General features: G+C 32.2%; 1 protein-coding gene across 2 annotated transcripts in view; it reads right to left on the reverse strand.

Annotated features, from left to right (window-relative positions):
- Positions 1-19,950, reverse strand: part of LOC118194037 (rap guanine nucleotide exchange factor 2-like) — a 648,324-nt gene extending 628,374 nt beyond the window's left edge. Inside the window, exon 1 of one of the 2 annotated variants that reach the window (XM_085815114.1) lies at positions 19,760-19,950. The gene's annotated coding sequence lies outside the window, so the exon portion shown is untranslated. The remainder of the gene's footprint in view (positions 1-19,759) is intronic. The other variant, XM_085815113.1, reaches the window with a different exon arrangement.
- Positions 19,951-21,689: the final 1,739 nt, after the last annotated feature.

Below are 21,689 nucleotides of genomic sequence, written 5' to 3' on the forward strand. Positions count from 1 at the left end.
AAACCCATGATGAAATTCTACTGTATTCGTAGTAAAAAACGTATTCTTAATATGCTCTCGCAACGGAATTTCTTTTAATAAAATGTTTGATATGATATATCTATATATTTATACACGTTTGAAAATAACTCTTTATCAAAAGCAGAAGTTTTGGAAAAGTATGAGATGTTTAAGGAAGACAAAAAATGGTCAAAACTCAAGGTGATGACTATTTCTTGGGTTATTGCGATGTTGAGAATGACGAATTAAGTGCTTACATTGCAGTCGAAGGGAATTCATTCGAAAGTGATGCAATGAATACTGACCAATCAATTCGAATTTTGTGTTTTCTAGAAGCATTCCCTATTTTGTCACAGTAGTATAAATACAAATAATCGATTTTCCCAAGCATGACAATCGTAGTATTATTATACCAGAAGGGCTGATTATTTCGTTTTGGCATTTTGCATCGAAAACTTTAAAATCTGAACCACTTTTCAAATTGTTGCCACCAAATATATCGCCCTGTGTTATATTTAAAGAAATTAAATCATAAAGAATCTGCATTGCTAAACAATACCTAGAGCCATCCAATTTTGAATAACGTACGTATCCACCCGAATATGGGCATCTAGAAGCCCAAATTTGGAATTTGTTTTATTATCTCTTTAAGCCTCTTTGGGCGTAATATAAAATCAGTAAACTTACATTTTTTATACATTTATTTTCATACTGGTTTTATTTATCTCATATAACACGATTTCGTAGTATAATAAGATCTTAAATGAAGCGATTTTATTATATGTGCTATACCATACAAATGTAACCTGTTTATCTTGAGAAATTTCATCATTCAGAGTTAGAAAAGGTAAAAGGCTCATATAAAATAAAAATTATGTTACAAATCACACTATTTGCTTTCAAGTTTATTTCTCAGAGAACTAATCCAGTCTAGTCAGACATTCCCAGACGAAATTGTGCAATGTATTCTTTTAAGCTGGAATTGTTGCGAAAGTTGTCGAAGAATCAGCAGACATAAATTTCTCACTTCGTAATTAATTACGATGCTTTATGAAAGCAGTGAAGAACGAAGTTGAAGATAAAGCAGACGTAAAGCAGTCATAATAATAGTTATTTTATTGATATGTTAATGTTATTGTTGTTTTATATTTTTATAACAGGATGGTATTTATTTTCAAAACTTTGTTTATTAGTGTCGACATACTACTTGAAGATTTCTGGCCACATCAGAATTTCTAATGCCTTTAACAGAATGAAGATTGCTAAATTTGCAGTTATTTCTATGTTTTGTTTTAGTTTTAATTTTGCTTTTCTTATAATATTCTTTTTTCCATTTACGTCAATTTATTAGAAATGTAAGTTAAAGTCTGGATAAAGGGAGTTCAATCTTTCAACTTTCTTTTCAACTGATTTCTGACCCCTTTGAAAAAATGTTGGGAACTATAATTCTTCTTTTATTCAATTTGGTTAATTGGATCTCATGCCTTTTCCCAATTACCCTTTAAATAGGGGAGAATGTAAAGAATGACCATATTCTTCAATATGTGCTTTAATTTTATAAGTGGTTAGAATGTGTAAATTAGAACTGAAACAGAAATTACCATCATGATAATGGCTGGTTGGATAATTATGATAAAGCAGACGAGGGTTATGAGCCCAAGGAGGAGAATGTATTTCCGGACGATGTTTTGCAGGAGACTGGCTAATACTCACATAAGAATTGCTCTTGTCTGCTCTTATCAACTATAAAATGGCTAATTAGTTGATTTTAATTAGCAAGCTCACGATAGATATTTATTACCATCATGAATCGTTGTTGGCACCCAAGGACTATCAACCTAAGGGAAAGGATGCTTTCATGGATAATTTTAAAAGCAAACGGGCTCATATTCACACAAGGATATCACAAACATTCATAACCGCCCAAACGGGGTAGTGGTTAGTGACTCTGACTGCCGTACCGAAGGGCCAGGGATTCGAATTCTGGAGAAGGCATAGATGCTTGTAAATGTATAGCGTCTGTGCGGCATGGGGCACTCAAAATATGAAGCGTGCCGAAAGTCCTCTCGAGAGATTGGGATTATGGGAAGACGGGTGAGAGACCCTCGGACCCGTCCCCCCTGCCCGGGGTACTCTCCTTCAAAATTAACAAAGTCGTACTGTCACCTGTGCGGTGCCCTCTTGCAAAAGATAAGCGCAGTCTTACGCCCTTTGCCAAGATGAGTTTAGTGGCCTTGTTCTGATATCAGACAAGCTAGATTAATCATAACAACAACAAATATTCATGAAGATTTACACCCAGATCGAGTTAATAGACTTCAGAGATCTTATTTATTCGGTCACTGTTAGGTAGTGAAATACCTTGTTAATTATAACTTGATAAAATGCTAGTAGTTAACTAATTTTAACGACCAGTATCTAAAAGAATAATTTTCTAGGGGGCTAGAGTTTTAACCGTGTTTGCTAATAATTACAATAACTTCATAAATTTGTAACTTTAGTGCTGCAACTTAGTATATTCCAAGCGAATTCTTAAAATTAATAATATTTACTACGTATTAACGAGTTGCAATTGGAAAATTAAATTTGTCAGTTACGATCCCAACATCTATAGACATAATTTCTAAATACTGCCTCAGTTGCTTGACCTTTCTATTTTTAAATGCTAGACAACCGTTAGTACTTCACCTTAATTCAGTTACCGTATTTCAATGCAGAATAACGAATTGTACTTCACATTAAGATTTATTAACGTAACTCTAATTTATTAACATAAAAGAAAATGAGAAAAAAATGCAGAAACGTGATTAAGTGGGTATAAAACCGAGGAAAAGAAAATGAATCGAAGCATTTCATCAAACAGAAGACTGTAACAGATGTTTTCCAACCATTTCAGAGAATTGTGAATTTAGAAAGGTGAAAAATAAGATTTACATTTGCCTCTTTTTATGATTTATAAATTTGCTGGACGTCAAGACATTTATCATACATGAAATCTGATCATAAAATATATTTTCCCTCTTTATTAAAGATAAAAACTTCCACATTTCATAGAAATTTAATGACGTTTACAATTGCAAAATCATTAAGTGTCATTTCTTATTATTAGCTACGGATATTAGAGATAAGGGGAGAAAATTGAATGAGAGTTAAATTACGATAGTAACAAATTACATTTACTATAAGGAAATTTAATTGCCAAATATTTTGAGGTGTCAAAGATTAAATATTGATGTGTTTATTAAAAATGAGGTAAAACAGCAACCTTAGATAAGCGATGATTTGAACAAAACTTTATCGATTTCCTTTGCTATCTACACAGAAGTAAACAGGCGGAGTAAAACAAATAAGAACTAGCGCCATCTATCGAGAAAAAAGTAATTAAACAAAAAAAAAGAGTAAAGGATATTAAAATTTTCAGAGTTTAAAACTAGATTGGAATTATTAGAAGTGGCGCTGTTTAGAAAGTTTTATAATAAGCAGTTACTACGTTTAGAAGAAAGGGAAAATACTAAAGAGTTAAAGAGCTATAGCGAATTAAACGTAATATTTTGATTTACGTACATGTTTTTTTATTTATATTAGATAAAATTATTTCTCTCTCAGTCTCTCTTTATATAAATATAATCAAGAGATAATAATTACTTGAAAAAAGGAGGTCAACAATCTTTTTGCTTCATTTTTTATGTTTATATTTCCTGTTAGGCTGTTGACCTTCCTTTCTGATTTAATTATATTCTCATGATTATTTAATTAGTTTCGCAGCATACTGCGCGATCTTTAATAGCTTGTAATCTTAAATTGAAATTTTAAAACTTTTGTTTATATATATCTGATGATTCATTTCTTAGTCGATAGTTTTTCCTCCTTATCATTCTATTATAAACAAACTTTTGGTACTAAGTTGCATTTTCATTTCTTTTTCCTCTGTTGAATTCCATTACACTAATCGACAATTTGAAGAGATGGTTGTTGAATTATGCAGACACTCCCATGTAATGTAGTTGAAAATAAAATTTGTAACATACTTGTTTCAGAACGATTCGCACTAAATTTTTCCTTTGAGGTGAAAACAAGATGAGCATGAAAAAAAGATTTATTTCTTTAATACACTTTATAATCCCATCGATAAATTTTCCACTCGCACTTAGGACACCTTGTCGAATCAAATGTAATAAAACAAATTTAGTAGTACGGATGTAGGAACACTGAGACGTAGAAATGCAGAAATAGTGATGGCGCAGCACGTAGATAGCAAAGAACGTAAATCTATATTGAAGAGGAAGAATTCTGATTAGAATCTGTAGAATGCTAAAATGTTGAATCTATAATGACAAGGAAACTTGGTAGTCGAGGCAAATGAAATTTAATTTTTATTTCAATTGACATTTGTGGTCACAATTTACTTCGCACTCCAATCGTATCTGTTCAAGAACATTAAAATTTTTGATACTGTTGCGATAAGAAGAGAGCAAGGCGAAATAGGGAGAGAGGTAGAAGCTAAAGTGGGCAATAATCCAATACGGAGGCTCACTAGGAGGTGGTTTTGGTTTAGGTTGCTTGTTAATAGAAATGTTTCAGTTTCCGAAATTTTGAGTTTAGATTCCGAATTAGCTACGTCATCAGCGTTACGCAAGCCATGTGACATAGACTGATCTAGTCATGTCATAGAATCATAGTCATGTCATAGAATTGACGCAGTCCAGAAAAGTAATTACTATTTTTAGAATACAGAGAGGAAATACCTGAATTAAAAATGAGAAATAAATTTTAACACTTCATAGATACATTTAAATCTTGATTTTGAAGTCATAAAACTCATTCCAGTTATATCTTTGATAAAAGAATTGAATAATTACTAAACATCAAGGCGAAAAAATTTCAGACATTAAAAAAAATTGATATAAGTAACCCTAGGAAACTAAAATTTTCAGCATCATCAGAAATCCATTATACTCGTTGACATTAATAAGGAATTATCAAATTTTGCTATATTTATAATTAAATATGCGGATACAATTAAATTGACGTGTTAAAATTATATAAATTCAAAGCAATTCATTCCTTCTGTAAATAATCATTGTTCCTTTACCCCTCCAAATTATTATTTCAACAGCATTCTAATTCTAAATTATTGCTCAAAAGATAACAAGACCTCAGTGGAAGCTTAAAACTGCAAAAATAAAAAAATGCATTTTGAGTTTTTCTTTGCCAGTGTAAAATTTCCTCATTAAAATTTTCGCAAAAGCATAAAAGCAAAACTTCATACTTTTCACTCCAGCATTCGGAATTTAGATGATTATTTTATACAAATAAAAATCTTTTTTTTTTACTCTCATAAGCTCATACCATAATTTCCAAAACGTCGGACTTATTTATGAAAGCTTTGCGAATGACTCCACCCAACACACTTAGCATGCTCTGGAAATAGAGTTCAGAGAATTCCCTTATTGAGATTACTGGCTTATTGAGGCGTATTGAGATGTCCTTCCCTGAAACTGCACTATTAAGCTTCTTTTCCTGAAGAATGCTGAGCGGTTAGGATTCTTTTCTGAAAATGCATTCTATATTATTTATTCTGAAAAGGGTATGAATAATTGTTACAAAAATTAAATAAAAGAAAAAAAAAGTACGTTTTACGATAAAACGTTTTCAGTACATTTCCTTTCTTGTAACAAAGTAAACTATGTCATTCAATTTAAAATAATTATTTTAGCCTCTTAAATAGTTATTATAAAAAATCTAATGTGAATACCAAATAACTTCCCCGTATAGTATACTAAATTATACATACTTTTGTCTGCACCTCATTTAACTTTATTTCCTCGAATTATTCTAACTCGATTAACCGATCTCTTAAGCCACTGGCATTAAAAATTGTAAATTTTGAAATTAAATATAGAGGTCAATTTTTGTTATACTGGAGTAAAAATTTTTATAATTTTATTTTTTCATAACAAGTATAAAACTTTTTCTAGTATAGGAAACGGGAGACCGCATTCAAAATTAGATTTCATTACTTGCTCAAATTATTATTTTTAATGTGGCACTGTGAAACATGAATATTTTCGTTACTTAAAATACTTCTGTAACATGACTACGACCAACGATTGCGAAAACAAAGGCCTGATTATTACTTTTAAGCAGGGTGAGGGGAGTGGGTGTATATATATAAATATATGTATATACACTTTAGATGCTACCGATTGAATTAGAAAAAGGAGGTACACAATGAGATGTTATAACAGTCCCATATGCAAAATTTCAGTGCTCTACGGCTAATTATGTCTGAGCTATGCGAGGTAACATATACGTACCTACAAATGTATAGACATGATAAAAAATCCATTTTGAAACCATTTTAAATCCATTCTACAGTCTGTTTTGGAAAACGGAGCACTATTTTTCTGACCTTACATACAGACGTCAAGTAAAAGAATAGACTGTATATAATTCCGTTAAAATATGATACCTGATATTTTTTCCGATTACAATACTATTTTTACTTTGTATAGGGAAGTAAAACAAAAGAATTATGTAATGATTTTAGATATTTCCGTATTAACGCAATTTCCTTGACAATTTGGCTTACATGTGTAAACTGATGAGCCTTTTTTCTTTCTTTCTTTTAAAATTTATGTCACATTTTATGCAATTTTGATTACAAGCGTGAGATATTTGTGTTTCAAATTTAATCAGAGAACTCAGCAATATTCACCATGAAATTAAAAACCGTACCATGAAATTATGCATAGAAAATGTTGGAATTGTTTTCAAACTTTAAAACTTGTTGATACTTAGTTTAAAATATGATTTTTAATTTTTGAAACGAATAACATATCTTTCGAATTACTCTATACTGCTATCAAAATATCATAAATAAAAAAATTAGAATATTATAACTGTAATTGAAACGATAAATATTTCAAAAGTAAGATAGTTTGAAATGATCATAAATTACAAAATTCACAACGTTAAAATTCGTGTAGGATATTACAAGATTCCAGTTGCAGAAAATTTTTAAGAAATAGAGTTTAAAGTTTTTGCGCTTTGATGAATCGAATAATTTTAGTAAAAATAACACATATAAAATACTACAATTTATATCATTCGAGCCATGGCTCCATGTATCATCAATCAAATTTAGATACATTATCCCTTAAAGGCGATAAATATAACTTATCCCTTCATACGATATGCAGGATCTCTTAAGCTAGCGAGAAAAATTACCAATATTGTTTCTTCATACAAATACATATATTTGTTACTCCAAAACGTGGACAAATGATATTCTTCTCAATTTTTAATCGAACCATTCATTAGTTGAATCATCTGGTATTTTCCCCAGGCCATGTAAAATGACCTTTGGTTCATTTTTCACGTCACTGCAGTTAAGGGAAATCGATCGGAAGCTTTAAAGAAACACTATTTAATAAGTATGTTGCATTTAATGAAGGCGCCATTAATGAAGTATTAAACCATTCTATACAGGTATGAGAGCCGTTGCAGAGGAATTTATAACAGAAATGGAATTGTGCTCGTATTACAAAGTTCTCAGAAATGTTTAGAATTGTAAAAAGTTGATCATTTGTGTATTATTTACAATTCTTTCCAAACGGCCAGAAATTTCTCAAGCATATGACTGAAGATCGTTATATAATTCCAGAAGTAATATTTGAGACACCTCAATAATGGTGCCCTCTCATTTATACCACGACATTTACTCAAGTCGGCCACTGCTCAGAAAAACAAAGTTCATGAAGGTGCTTCGATTCTTATGCAGATTCATTTCTAACAAGAAAAAAGCAACATTTATAAAGACAGCTGTGCAAAAAGAATTCCCGTTTGCTTTGCAAATCAGAGAAGCAGAAGAAAATTTTTCTTGCGTAGGTGGCATAAAGGTCCTTTATGGAGCATGCCTTTTACAATTTAGAAATTGTTCTTCATAAAGGTGCAGGCACCTTCATGCCGCGGCACTCTTATGTAGCTTCTGGTCATATCGAAAAATGGCAGACCTACGTAAAGATGATGACGTCGTTATTACAGAACACTTAAAAAGCAGATTCAGGCAACTTTATGCCTCGGAACTCTTTCAGGATCACAGCTTTTCGAACAGTGCGAGATTTAAGGGGCTGGCGTGCTTATGACAGGACACCATTATAAAACAGTCTCTAAATGATCTTCATAAAGGTGTAAGCACCTTTATGCGGAAGCACTCTTTTGAAAGATCTGTTCTTCTCGAAATGTAACCGACCTGCATAATATTCAACAATGAAATCACAAAATTTTAAAAGCAACGTATGTTTAAAATTCTTGATACAGTATTAAGTACTGGCATACATTTTTTAGCCCACAAGCGGTCTTATTCTCCTTCCACACTTTTGCGTAGAACCATTTCGTTGTTTGTTTCATTTTTCAAATAATAACTCGTTGGCGCGTCCGACCGCTTAAAATAGTTACTATAAAAAAGAAGAAAATATAATTCTTTTAATAAATCCAGCTAATTTCATTTCACAGGTCTAGCTGGCAATTAATAAAAAAATAAAGAACTGCATTTACTGCTTTTAAATCTCTTAGCTTCTTAATCAATGATAGGCAAATTAAATTTAAAAGAAAAATATCGTATGCTTCTCAAAATGGCAGTAAACTTAGCCGTGGAAATAAAAAATATTTTGTACCGCATAACTTTAGAATTTTCGATTTAGAAGTGTTAAGATTATTTAAAAGCTTTAAATGTTGCCACACATTCTTTTTATATTCGTAATATTTTTTCTTTAAAAGTAATTTATAGCGATAACATTTCGTGGCAACATCTTTTTATTTGTGTTGCCATACTTTTTTTATATTCGCTATAATAGCTCTTTGTGGTGGCATCCGGTTATTTGGGTTGCTGTATATTTTCTAATACTCGCTATATTATTATCCCAAAGGAGTGTTAGCCCAGAAGGTCTATTAGTCTCGAAACGGCATTTTGCGTCGAATCACTATAAACGGCTGTATAACTTTTCAAATATTTCAATTGCCACCAAATATTATCGCCTTGTATTATATTTGAAGAAATTTAATAATGAAGAAACTGCATAAATGTAGGTATGTTTTTCGCTTTATGAAAAAACGACAGTACCCAAAGTACCTAGAGACATCAAATTTTGAATAGCGTAATCCTCCACCTGGGCATGGGCACCTGGAAGCCCGAATTTTGAATTTGTTTTATTATCCATTTCCTACTTTGTAAAACTTTAAAGAATTTTTGATTAACAAACTCATGCTTCCAAAGCGGGCAATGGCAACAGTGTTCAGGAAAACAAAATTCTATCTCCAACGCCGCGAGGCTGTCTATCGGAAATGCTGTTTTTAAATATTTTGTAATATTGCTGTTGAACTGAATTTTATGTGATTCAAGTGCAAAGAGCGTGATATTTAATAAATAAAAGTAACACATAAAGCATTAAAAACGTCCCTAATATATAATAATAAATAATAAATCGTAATATAAAAACTCAAAGCTTTCTTTTTCTTTTTTTTTAAGTATACATTGCTGGCATTTAGGCACAAAAGAGTGTATATTGTGCACAGAAATATTAAAATTAAATATGTACCATTTTAAATGACTCCATTTATTTCCCTGCTTTGCAATGTACTGTTATAATACTGAAGATATATTAAAGTTGTGCAGCAAGTGAAACGGGAACGCTTTTGTTTTTTGCGCTGTATATAATCTTATTGAAATCAATACATTAATAGCTGAACAGCTGCCAGTTACCATAAAATAATACTCAAAATATGTTTTGAAGTCTATTCTCGTCTGTCATCAGTACGATACTGCTGCCACAATGTGACAATTTAAATTCATCTGTCTGAAAGTATTGGTATTAAGAAAATAAATGCTTCTTCCAGTAAATACTACCTCTTCTTCACTACCTGTTCAGTAGGAGTCACTATCTGTTTTTCCTTATCTTCACTCTAAACATTTACTCTAGTAATACCTATAAAAGCTTTATAAGAAGATAAAAGATTGATAAGAAGCCTTAGAAGATTCATTATCAGGATTTACAAGAGCATCAGGAAAATATGAACATGGCACTACAGTTGAAAAACCTTCCAACTGCCCCATAAAGGCAGAATTTATTGTTAAAATCGTAAACAAAAGAGGTATTCCAAAACATTAGTTCTCAATTTCTACTATTTGTAATATTAATGCATTCATTGATAATGTAGAACTCTATATTATAGCACGTTTCTCTGTATGTACTGATGGATGAATTAAAATACTTTTTAGATCATAAGGATCAATTAAAATTTTTTAGATCGTAAAAATTAAAATATTTTTCAGACCATAAGGAGTAATTAAAATATTCTTTAGATCGTAAGAACTGATTAGAAGACTTTTAAGAACGTAAAGATCTGTTAAAAGATTTTTTAGATGGTAAGAATGAATTAAAATATTCTTTGGATCATAAGTATTATGTTAAAAGATTTTTCGGTACTTTTCCATTTCGCCGGTACAAGCGATAAAGTCGCCAAAAATGATACAACCGACGCTAAACGGTATATATCAACTGGTAACCTTTTACCGCCACATTTTCAAAACAAGTTGCAGGCATTTTTTTATCAGTCGCATTCTTTCCCTGATAAAATGTCAAAAATGGATGAAAAACCGATGAAAATTTGGGATTTGCCCGGAATTACATATTTTGAGTATTATTTTATGGTAACTGGCAGCTGTTCAGCTATTACTGTATTGATTTCAATAAGATTATATACAGCGCAAAAAACAAAAGCGTTAAATTTTGTGAAAATCAGTCAGTTGAAAATCAGTTCCAGAACAGTTTATGACTGGATTAACTACATGTGCAAGGTTTGTATACATTTTTTTGTTTAAACTTCAACAGCAGAAAATAGGAGGACCTGGTACGATCGCCGAAGTGGATGAAAGTATGTTCACGAAGCACCAAAACAATGCGAGACGGATTCTACCACAACAGTGGAGCTTTGCCGTGAAACAAACGAATGTTTCCTTGTGAAGCTGCCAAACCGATCCATTAGCATTATATTAGAAGCAATTAAGGAAAATATAGAAAAAGGAACTGTAATATATTCGGATTCGTAGAAATCATGCTGCACTGAAAGAAGAAAGTTTCGAACATTTCAAAGTGAACTTTAAATACAAGTTTGCCAATCCGAAAACTGGAACGCACACACAAAAAATAGAAAGATTATGGACTATCTCTAAACGGCAAAATAAGAAACACTGAGGAACGGTACGTCATCTTCTGAAAAGTAATCTTTCGGAATTTATGTGGAGAAGGGAAGCGAAAGACCCATTTGAAAAAAAATTAAACGATATTAAAATGTTTATGCCTCTAAAGTAAAACTTTCTTAGAACTAACATTTGTTAACATTTTTTATGTATGGTATACTGTGTGTTGTCACCAATAAAGTCTGCTTGGCGAGAATTTCGCAGGCGAAATGGAAAAGTAGCGATTTTTCGAAGCGTGAGAATCAATTGAAATATTTTTCAGAACTTAAAAGTTCATTTAAAAGATTCCTTAGATCGTAAGAATGACTAAAATAGTTTTCAGAACTTGTAGATCAATTAAAATATATTTCAAATCATAAGAAGTAATTAAAAGAGTTTTCAGAGCATAAGGGCCAATCAAAATATTTTTAGCATTGTGAGGATCAATCAAAATGTTTTCCAGACTCCGAAAATACATTAAAATATTTTTCAGATCACTAGGATCAATTCAAATATTTTTCAAACTGTAAGGAAAATTAATTTCCACAATACAAGACTCCGAAAATCCATTCAAATATTTTTCAGATTAGAATGATTAATTAATTTTTTTTCAGAACGTGAAGATCAATTAAAATATTTTTCAACTAAATAAATAAAACCAAGTGAAGTTCTATTTCAGTCTCGCTCAATAAGCAGATGATATTTTAAACAAAATAAATTGAGATGCGTCGGTCATCATTGCCATTATTTCCCATCTAGTAGCTTTGTTCTAAAATAAGTTTCGAACATATTCTGTTCTTAAAACGTTCAATTCACACAGAATAACATAATGGACAGAAACGTACGTACATAATAGAAAACACAGTAATAAAGTTAAAAAATAAGTATTTTATTGGGAGATCTAATGTGAACAAGGAGAAAGAGGTAATACATTTTTCAGGTTCCTAAAAAGGGATAACACGAGTGTTACGTAATGGAACTCTATATTTCTAGAGATGATGTTACCGCTGAAAAGAATGCAAGTGACACTTGACTAATTTGGACGTGGGATTACTTTTTATTTGTTTGCGGAGTAAGATAAAAGGCTGTCGTAACACAAAAGAAACATTTATGGGTCAAAACAAAAAGTGGGTAGAAGTTTGTAATCTGTATCTTCCGATGTACTCCATGAACTCTGAATAGACGATTCCAGAAGGCATTGCCGTCCGGCATGCGCGTCAAAAGTTTCAACATGATTATATTAATAGCTTTTAATATTTATTAATTATTATTATTGCAATATTTATTAATTTAGAAGGATCACCCGTCATATTATTTTCGAATGCTGAGATAAAAAATTTTAGATGCTGCCACAAATTCCACGAAACGCGATAATATAGCTATTTTGTTTTTCAATCAATGTTGCGCGTATGCTAACTAGAATCGTTTACAAGCTTATCAGTCAAAATTTTCTAAAATATGGTATTTTCGAACGCTGCACTGTATGAGGGCAGCCATAAGTGCAGTTATAAATTTAATAATGTCTTTTAGTACTTTTCTGTTAACGGAGCGCAACTGAGCGTCAAACATAAACATAGGCGTGAAATCTAATTAGATGGCGACAACCCTAACAATACATAAATGTTCATGAAAATAATGAATCATATTATACAGTATACAGAGTACACCAAAAAAATTATACATTTTTCAGAAAAAAAACCTTTATATCATATTTCTTACTTACATTTAATTGTTGTTCAGACATGTGTTACAAACCTTCAAGTAAGCATATATTTACATTAGATATTCTCAAAATGTTGGTCCTTAACAGCTAAACACCTAACAGAACGACGAGAGGTAGTTTCAGCTACAGCGATAAATGTATCGATGGTGACCTAGCCACATGCCTCTGTAATCTTCTGGCGAAGGTTCTCGAGCGTGCGCAGCTTAATTCTATACACTTCACTTTTCTCAGTGCTTTACAAGAAAAAGTCCATGGGGTTTTAAGATCTGGCGAACGGTGAGGGAACGCAATGGGCCCTCTTTGTCCAATCCATTGTCCCTGCAGTTTGTCATCCAGGAAAGCTCGTACTTCTAGGTGGTAGTGGAGTGGTAGAACGTCTCATCGTCTCCATAAAGCTCACGTACACCTGGTAAAATTAATGTACGTAACATTTACAGGTACGCTTCTCCAGTGACAGTACCATCAAAGAAGGGTCCTATAAAACCTCGAGCTGTAGGCTCACACCAGACAGTAACCCCTGGTAGATTCACTACCTTATCAACATGGACGTGCGGATTTTCTGGAGACCAGTAGACATAGTTATGTCGATTGACTGTCCCATTTAGTTTAAACTGCGCCTCATAAGAGCACACTACCTTCGTCACAAACTGTTCCTCGTTACTTACCATTTGCTGATACCATTCACAAAATTGCATTCGACGATTCGACGACGCATGCCGTAATCGCGGAATGTAACATTTTCACTTGACGTTTTTCAAAATTCGTCGTATACTTGTAGTGCTAACCCCCATCTCCCGTGCAGACTTCTATTGGTAACGGTTTAAACTTTTCCAACACGAGAGCCGACGAAGCAGGACTTGTGTAGGCGTTCTTCCCGCTCTTCCTTTGTGAATATCGCAAATCGTTCTATGCGCCTCAAACTTGTCAACAATGCGCTTGATTGTTAGGCGGGTTGGAGGTTCAGTACATGGAGGCAGAAACGTTCAGAAATCAGTCTACTTCAAGCTCTCCTCGAAGCAATATACATTATAACAGCCGGGAAAAAAACTTGCATAATGCAAGCTAGTCGATGCATATAGAGCGCTAGTTGGAGTTGCAATTTCTCAGTTTTAGTTGTGCCGACCTCGAAGTATTGAGAGCACTGGGACCTTCGCGCTTTACCTTGCGTTGTCTTTAACGTTCTTGCTACTTTGACTAGTGTAACTATTGCTTGTACTCGTGCTTATTGGTCGTGGTCATATATTTCCAATCACAGAAGGGGGTCAAACGAAGAATATATTCACGTTTGGGCAATGACAAATTATAAAAAATAATAAAAATAATTTTGGACAAATAACGAAATCTGACTTTTAATGCCTGCTCCTAGTTTATATACTTATATTTAGGATAGTTTTATACCTGTTATGAAAAAAAAATTATAAGAAGTTTGCTCGAGGGATCGGTTAATTTAGGTTGGGTAATTCGAGAAAATAGGTTTAAATAAAGTGCAGCCAAAAATGTTAATAATTTAACAGGCCGTGCAAGGAAGTCACGGGGTGTCCACATCAGAAGTTTTTTTGATTGTGAATCAAATGTTAAAAAATTATTAACTAAGCGATTAATATTAAACATTTTATGCAGTTATTAATTATTATAGTTTTTTGCTGTATTCCTCACGATGGTTTTTAAACATCATGTGGAAATGAAAACAACATAGCTATATTGTGATACGATAACAACACAACGAAAACATAATAAAATCGTAGCATAAATTTCGAAAGCACTTTTATGTTTCTTATCAGTTTAAAGTCTTTTTTGACAACTCATACTCAGATAAGCAATTCATAGCATCCCAGGATTTTAAGTGACTTTTATCTAATCAATAACGATACAATAGTCGTAAAAAATGTTATCATAACATTAAGAAACGCATTTTAACATAACCTAACCCTTCCAAGGAGTATAATTCTATTAAATTAAAACGTGTTATACATAACACTCTTCAAGCTTTAGTTAAAAAGTATCTGAAAACTTTAATTGGAACATTCAAATAAAACAAATTGTTTCACAATAAACATGAGAAGCATATTGAAATGTTGAACGGCGAAGTTAAAACTGGTTTTCAAACAAACTATATGAAAGTGTAATTTATTTTACGGACGTAATTAATTTTAAATCTCATTTATATAATTCAAACTACCTCTAGAGCAAGTTTCTACCAGTTAACCTTCATGTTATGATATGTTAGCGAGTTTTATAAAACGTTTGGCGCCTTTTGCGAAATCGGATGAATGAAGAAGTAGCGTGTTGGAATTTATATATCTTTCTATAACCAGTGTCCCAAATACACAGTGTAATCAAATGTTTCTAATAATAATAGTTTAGGAAAAAATTACTTCATTTCCGCGAATAATTGCATAATATTTTACAGAACGAACTGTCTTAATTGACTATTAATATTGTAATCATTGTCATCCATTTATTTCCGCGAATTCCAAACTATACTGAATCCAAAACAAAATTCATGACTGAAAAAGGTCAGGAAAATGTTCTTACAGTTCATCACAAGTCTGACAGTTTTGTTGACAAAAGCGAATTTTATTCTATTTTTTGAACAAAATAAGAAAATATTTCAATTATACGAAATCATCATTAGCTAATTCTGAATTAATCGAAGACGGTTCACAATCGTGCCTTGTCTTAAAAAAAATTAAAAGTCTAAAAGACCAAATCAGGGTTTTCAACAGTTTAAAACTAATGTACAGTTCTAAAAGCTGAACAATTGCAGTTGAGAGAAATGGTGAAATAAAAATCTATATCATGATTGGTGCACACTTTAAGTCATGTTTTTTTTTATCGAAATTATTCTTTACTAAGTAATGTTCCGAAAGTAGGCTGTTTATTACAGCGAAAAGTCAAGAACTACACTCTTTTACAAGGTGCGTTTTCGTAAAGGATTTAAAAAAAAAAAAAAAAAAAAAAAGAGAGCTCATATTTGTAAGTGCAGCTTACGAACATTCAGTCGCCGAGAATTCTCCCAACGCTTCCTTGTTGGCTGGTTAATTTAATTAGAGCAAAGTACGCAAGGGCTACGTGGCAAGAAAGTATGCCTTCGTGGAGAACTTTTTAAATGGAACTAATTTAACTCGTATTTTAGGCTACAATGGAAATGGATTAAATTAATGGAATGGAATTTTAGGCTACAATGGTAATGAATTTTAGCAAAGCACGCGAGAATTATGTGCCTACAAAAGAGATGCCTTCGTGAAGTTTTTCGAGACTGATTAAGGGAAACGGGCTGATATTCACGTCATGCACAAGGAAATTTCCATGCAGCCAGCCTGTTCGCAGGAAGGTTTGTTTTTGATTTATGACATAGCATACAGGGCTATCTGCCTAAGGGGAGGGATGCCTACGTGTAGGATTTTATAAGAGAACCTGGCCTCATATTTACGTTACGCATGGTGAAAATTACAAAAGCATGTTCGCCTGAAGTTAAATCCAGCTCAAACTACCAGTGATCAGCGACTTTACCGCTCGGCCGTTCGCGGAAGTAGCATATGTGAAAAATTATCAAAATGCCTATGCAGTCAACTCGTTCTCCAGGATTAGAACCCGGATCTAACTACAGGTGTTTAGTGATCTTATCCATTCAGCCACTAGTAGGCGAGTTCAGCCCAAGATGATCTAACGAACTTTAGAGGTTTCATCCACTCGAAATGCTATTAAGATTCTATCTATAATCACATCAACATACTGTATAAAGTGTTTAATCTGCCTTTAACAGTTGCTGACTTTTAGTTTAACAATAGTTAAACCAAAAGAGATCAGTCAAGAACATTTTGCATGTTATTTAAATGATTTTAACCGAAAAAAACTACAAAAATTACGAACTGATTTATTTAACAGCTAAAAAATAAAACATAAATGAAGGAAATATTTTTGACAGATTCAGTCAGCTCTAGCTAATTACCAAATTAGTGCATCGATAAAACAAAAAGACAACGATGGAATTTCATGAGCAACTTAAAGACAATCTATTGTCAATTATCTCTAAAATTCACGCATTTTTCATACTCTCTTTGGATGTTTCTAATCAGTTCATTTATCTTTGAAAGAGTTTCAGAAAATGTTAGGCTTGTGATACTCATTCGAGTAAAGGCTCATTTGTTGATAACTGTGATGTTTCATTTAATAATAAGATTTACAGGATTTAAGAAAACATTCAAAGACCAAAGCAACACGTATTAAGCACTCACTATTTTACTAGTGATATAGGTTGCATATATAACCTAACCTCAAAACTCCTTATCCGACTCTATATTCCACAATCGTTGGGCGTAGACATATGCATCCGATTATAACATGTTTTAAACGACGCAAAGGTTCATGTTTTCGTATTTTTAAATTTGAAGGAATCAATTTTGTAAAAATTACGAAGGTTAATTTATTATCCGTTCTTCCAGTCCTCACAATTTTCTCTAGAAACATTTTGTCATAACGTACAAAACGTTTGACACTCGTGCGAAAAAAAAATTGTCCGAGATATTTGATTCCAAAATTTGCTGTTTTTGGCGCCAATTTCAATTTGTGTTGAGTAGTCCGTTAAGAAATGAATTAAAATAAGTCGAGGTAGTTTTCCCTTAAATATCATTCAATGATATTCTTTCGTGATTTACCAATGTCTTTAATTTAAAATCCTGTTACATTTGGTAAGCCGAAAGATTTTCCACAATACTTATTTATTACTTTTCAAAGTCTAAAAATACTTAATTAATAATCCCACGAAGTTTTCTTAATTTACATCCCAGTGGTTTGAAATTTTTTTGCCCCATGCACCCCTTTCACTATTACTCAACGATCGTCCTCCTCCTTTTCCAAATTCGAAAAACCTATACATTTATTTAAATTTAGATATTTTAAAGTTTATTTTATAAATTAAACAAGAAAGAATACAGATAGCGTTGATAAATACCACAGCTGGAATAAAAGTAGTTTTTTACTGCCTTGTACGAAGTAATGTAATCGCGAAAAGTTTCGAGTATCATACTTCAAAGGAAATATCCATTTTGATCGTTCCCGAATTCATACCGACTAGTGTTTTGCGTAACATCTGTATGTACAGACAAAATAAAGGACTTTCTTTAACAAAGCAGACTGTAAAATGGCTTTAATTATTAATTAAATTAAAAATAGACATTTTCGTGACCTCTGTCTGTAATTATGTACATATGTATCTTGCCTAACTAATGTATAGATTAAAAACGGATTTTTTCGTGACGTTTGTACGTGCGTTCGAACGTATGCGCCTCGCCTAAAACGATTTTAGGCGTACAACGTTGAAATATACACCCTACCCCTCACCCGGCTTTTATTTTAGCAATTGTTAGTCATAGTCATATACTTCCAATTACACTGTGTAATAGGAAGTATGTGACTTCCAATTACACACTGTAATTAGTGTATGAAGTGTTTAAAATGACGAAAATATTTATATTTTGACAATGTCAAACTTAAAAAAAAAAAAAAAAAAAAAAAAAAAAAAAAAAGAATAAATAACGAAATCTAACTTTTAACGCGGTCTCCCGGTTCCTAGACCTGGGATATATAAATCTGGGACCTGGATGGCCTGGGATCTATTATAAAGAAGTCGATGCAATAGCTGAAGTTGTAAGTGAAAAAAAATGAAAATGTAAAATTCTTGGAGAATGTCGACAGAGAAATCGTCGAGGAATGATTCGATGAGCGATTCGACAGAGTCGAGCTTTCAAGGCTCGAATGATGCGGATATCGTTTCAACTGTCACCAGAACAGAAGGAGGCAGAAAGTCATTCTGAAAATATGAGAGAAAAATATATTGACAATTACATTGGCCCTAGACAGTAACGACTTTTACTGACTAAACTTCGTCGAGCAAAGGGAGTTCCAGTACAATGAGAAAATAGCACTTCGAAAAATACGTAGTGAAATTCAATAAATTTTTAAACGAAGTAAAATTATTTATTTTTTGTAAATAAAATTTTTGTAGTAAAATTATTTATTTATTTTTTAGAAATAAATATGCAGTATGAAAATTGATAGTTTAGATTATTCGTGTTTTTCAGTTATCCGTGACTTGTTACCCGGCATTAACCTGGATATCTGAAAGTACATAGTACACCTATTACAGCCACTAAAAATATTCTGCATATTTTATCTTAAAAACACTGTTAGGACCATGACCGTATTTATCTTGTCATGAGATTTTTTTGTCGCTCGGCATTTCGTTTTATTATTTTCTTCAGTAATAAAAATGCCATGTTAATAAAGAAATTTATGACAATAGAGACTAAAATAAGTAAATATACAAATTTAGCTAACAAAGGCTTACAGGTCTTCGTGAAGGATCCAAATACCCGAGTCTTTCAGAGGGTTAAAATGAAACGGTCAATCATGGCTAAGATTTAGAACTCTCGAAACCATTTCATATTTCGAAAGTGTCTATAATATACATTGGCAATTTTATACGGTACAAAAATGATATAGATGATGATAAACAATGATATATACGGCATTACAATTAATACTTTAAATGTCGAGCTGCCTTGATTCAATATATAATCATTTTAATATAAAATGTTATTTTGTATGCATAAAACTTTAGTTTCTTAGTATAGTTTATTAAAGAAATAATAATAATAATGAAATGCTTGGTAGAGCTGCGTTCTCAATCATTTTACACTTCCCTTGTTTATCACGGCCATAAATTTGAAAATCTACGGTCTAAGCAGTGAATAAACGATTAAGAAAAATTTTTATTAATAAGATGTGCAACTTACGTGTTTTTCGAGGAATCAATATATCCAAATATTTCTGGTCTTTAATTTTCAGTGTAATCCAAAAGAATTGCTTCCGATGCAGTTACACACTTATTACAAAATTATTAATTCTACAGAAACAGCACAAAATGAAAACACAATCGCTAAAGCATGGATATGATCGAACGTTTTGAACTGGCCGCCACGTTCGGTTCAGAATGTTCCACGAACATTACGACAGACTCCCGCGATCCTCCACACGATGCTTTAGGGTTGCTACGACCCTGTAACAAAAAAGCAGATGAATCGAGGTTCTCGCCAAATGTGACGGTTAAGTTTCGCCAAATGTGGTTTGGCTGTTTGGATGCCAGCGAAATCAAGCGGAAAGCAGTTACAAGATGAAATAGAGAGTTGCAAGTCACCAATTAATCTCTTTTAAATAAATGACCGAAGAGTTAAAAACATCATCTGCCATCTGTGTTAATTAATAAATTATTATAGATTTTTCTTCCTTGACCCGTAACTGGCCAAATTATTAAAATAATTTTTATTGTTATTGCACTCCACGGTGAAATGGTTTGGTGACCCAGAGAACGTTCACGGTTTTTTTTATTTACATATGACTAAAAGACAAACTTTTCTCCAAAGAAGACTTTTTTTTTGGGGGGGGGGAATCTTCGTGCTATTTTCTTTGAAAGCGGTTTCAGCAGTCTTTTATGTGACTACATTTCTTTCTTTCTCTGTGCTAAAATGTCTGATTGTGTTTCTTACTCTACTTTTGTCTGTTTTTCTGTACGATTTCACTTTCGTTCTTCATTATTTAAAGGAATTCAAACAGTTAAAAATATAAACAACAACAACAAAAAAGGGGGGAATTTGAAAATTTCAAGTAACAAATAATACTTTAAGCAAGAATTTACTATTAAAAGTTAAAAAAAGGTTTAACTAAAAAGAACTTTAACAATTAAAATTTTGAAGTATAAATTTAAAACTTTTTTATTCTTCGGCAGCATAATTAGTACCTATGTTTTGATGCTTTTCGTAAAAGTAGACATAATTTGTAAATGTTCTTAATTTTGCCCACCCCTGTAGTTCAATGGTCTTCAGAATTTCAACATACAATTTGTTTAAAATGACTTGCTGAGAAAGAAAAATGCCAAACGACAGGGATAAAAATAAAATATATAAATACAAATTTTCTTTAAATATATTCCATCATGAATGTACGCTCCACGGAGACTTAAGTGGCAACAATTTTTATACTGACGAGACACGAAACTTTCTTAGTTGAAACATACCTTCTCCGAGATGGCAAAAATTCGTAGATCAGTTATGAATTTTATGCAGACTCATTCTTCAAAATTTTAAATTATTACATTTATAACTTAGAATCTATGACCTACTGAATGTCAAATAAGTCATAAAACCCGAATTCGTAGGCCAAAATGTAAACTTACATCAGATTGAATGCGCTAGGTGGCTGTATAGTTTTTTTTCTCATGTTCTTCGCATTGTAAGAAGACTACAGCACTTAAAGCTACCGAATTTTTAATACCTCTACTCGAGTATGGGTACCTTAAAGTCCGAATTTTGAATTTGTTTCAGATTCGTTTTGTCTTTTTTAAAATTTTAACGAATCTTCGTTTAGCAAAGTCATCGATCTGAAAGAGCGAAGTGGCAACACTGTTCGAAATAAAATATTTTTATTGCCAGCGCGGCAGACTGTTGCCGCTCGCCAAAGTGTAAGATTTTGTCTTTCAGTTTTAGTTCCCCAATCCCGGTACTTGAAAGTAATATGTTGGCATAGCATCGAATGGAATACGTATTGTCTCTGCCCACCAATATATTGCCATTTAGTAAATTGTAAGATATTTAATATTCAAATTTAATCATTTTGTGTTATGAGTAACAAATGGAGCTACTGAAAAGCAATAAACGCAGTTTTTAAAAA

The sequence above is a fragment of the Stegodyphus dumicola genome, chromosome 4 (genome assembly GCF_044657685.1).
Source record: "Stegodyphus dumicola isolate Sdum_Otavi_A_Nest chromosome 4, ASM4465768v1".
In the NCBI taxonomy this organism is placed as follows: domain Eukaryota; kingdom Metazoa; phylum Arthropoda; class Arachnida; order Araneae; family Eresidae; genus Stegodyphus; species Stegodyphus dumicola.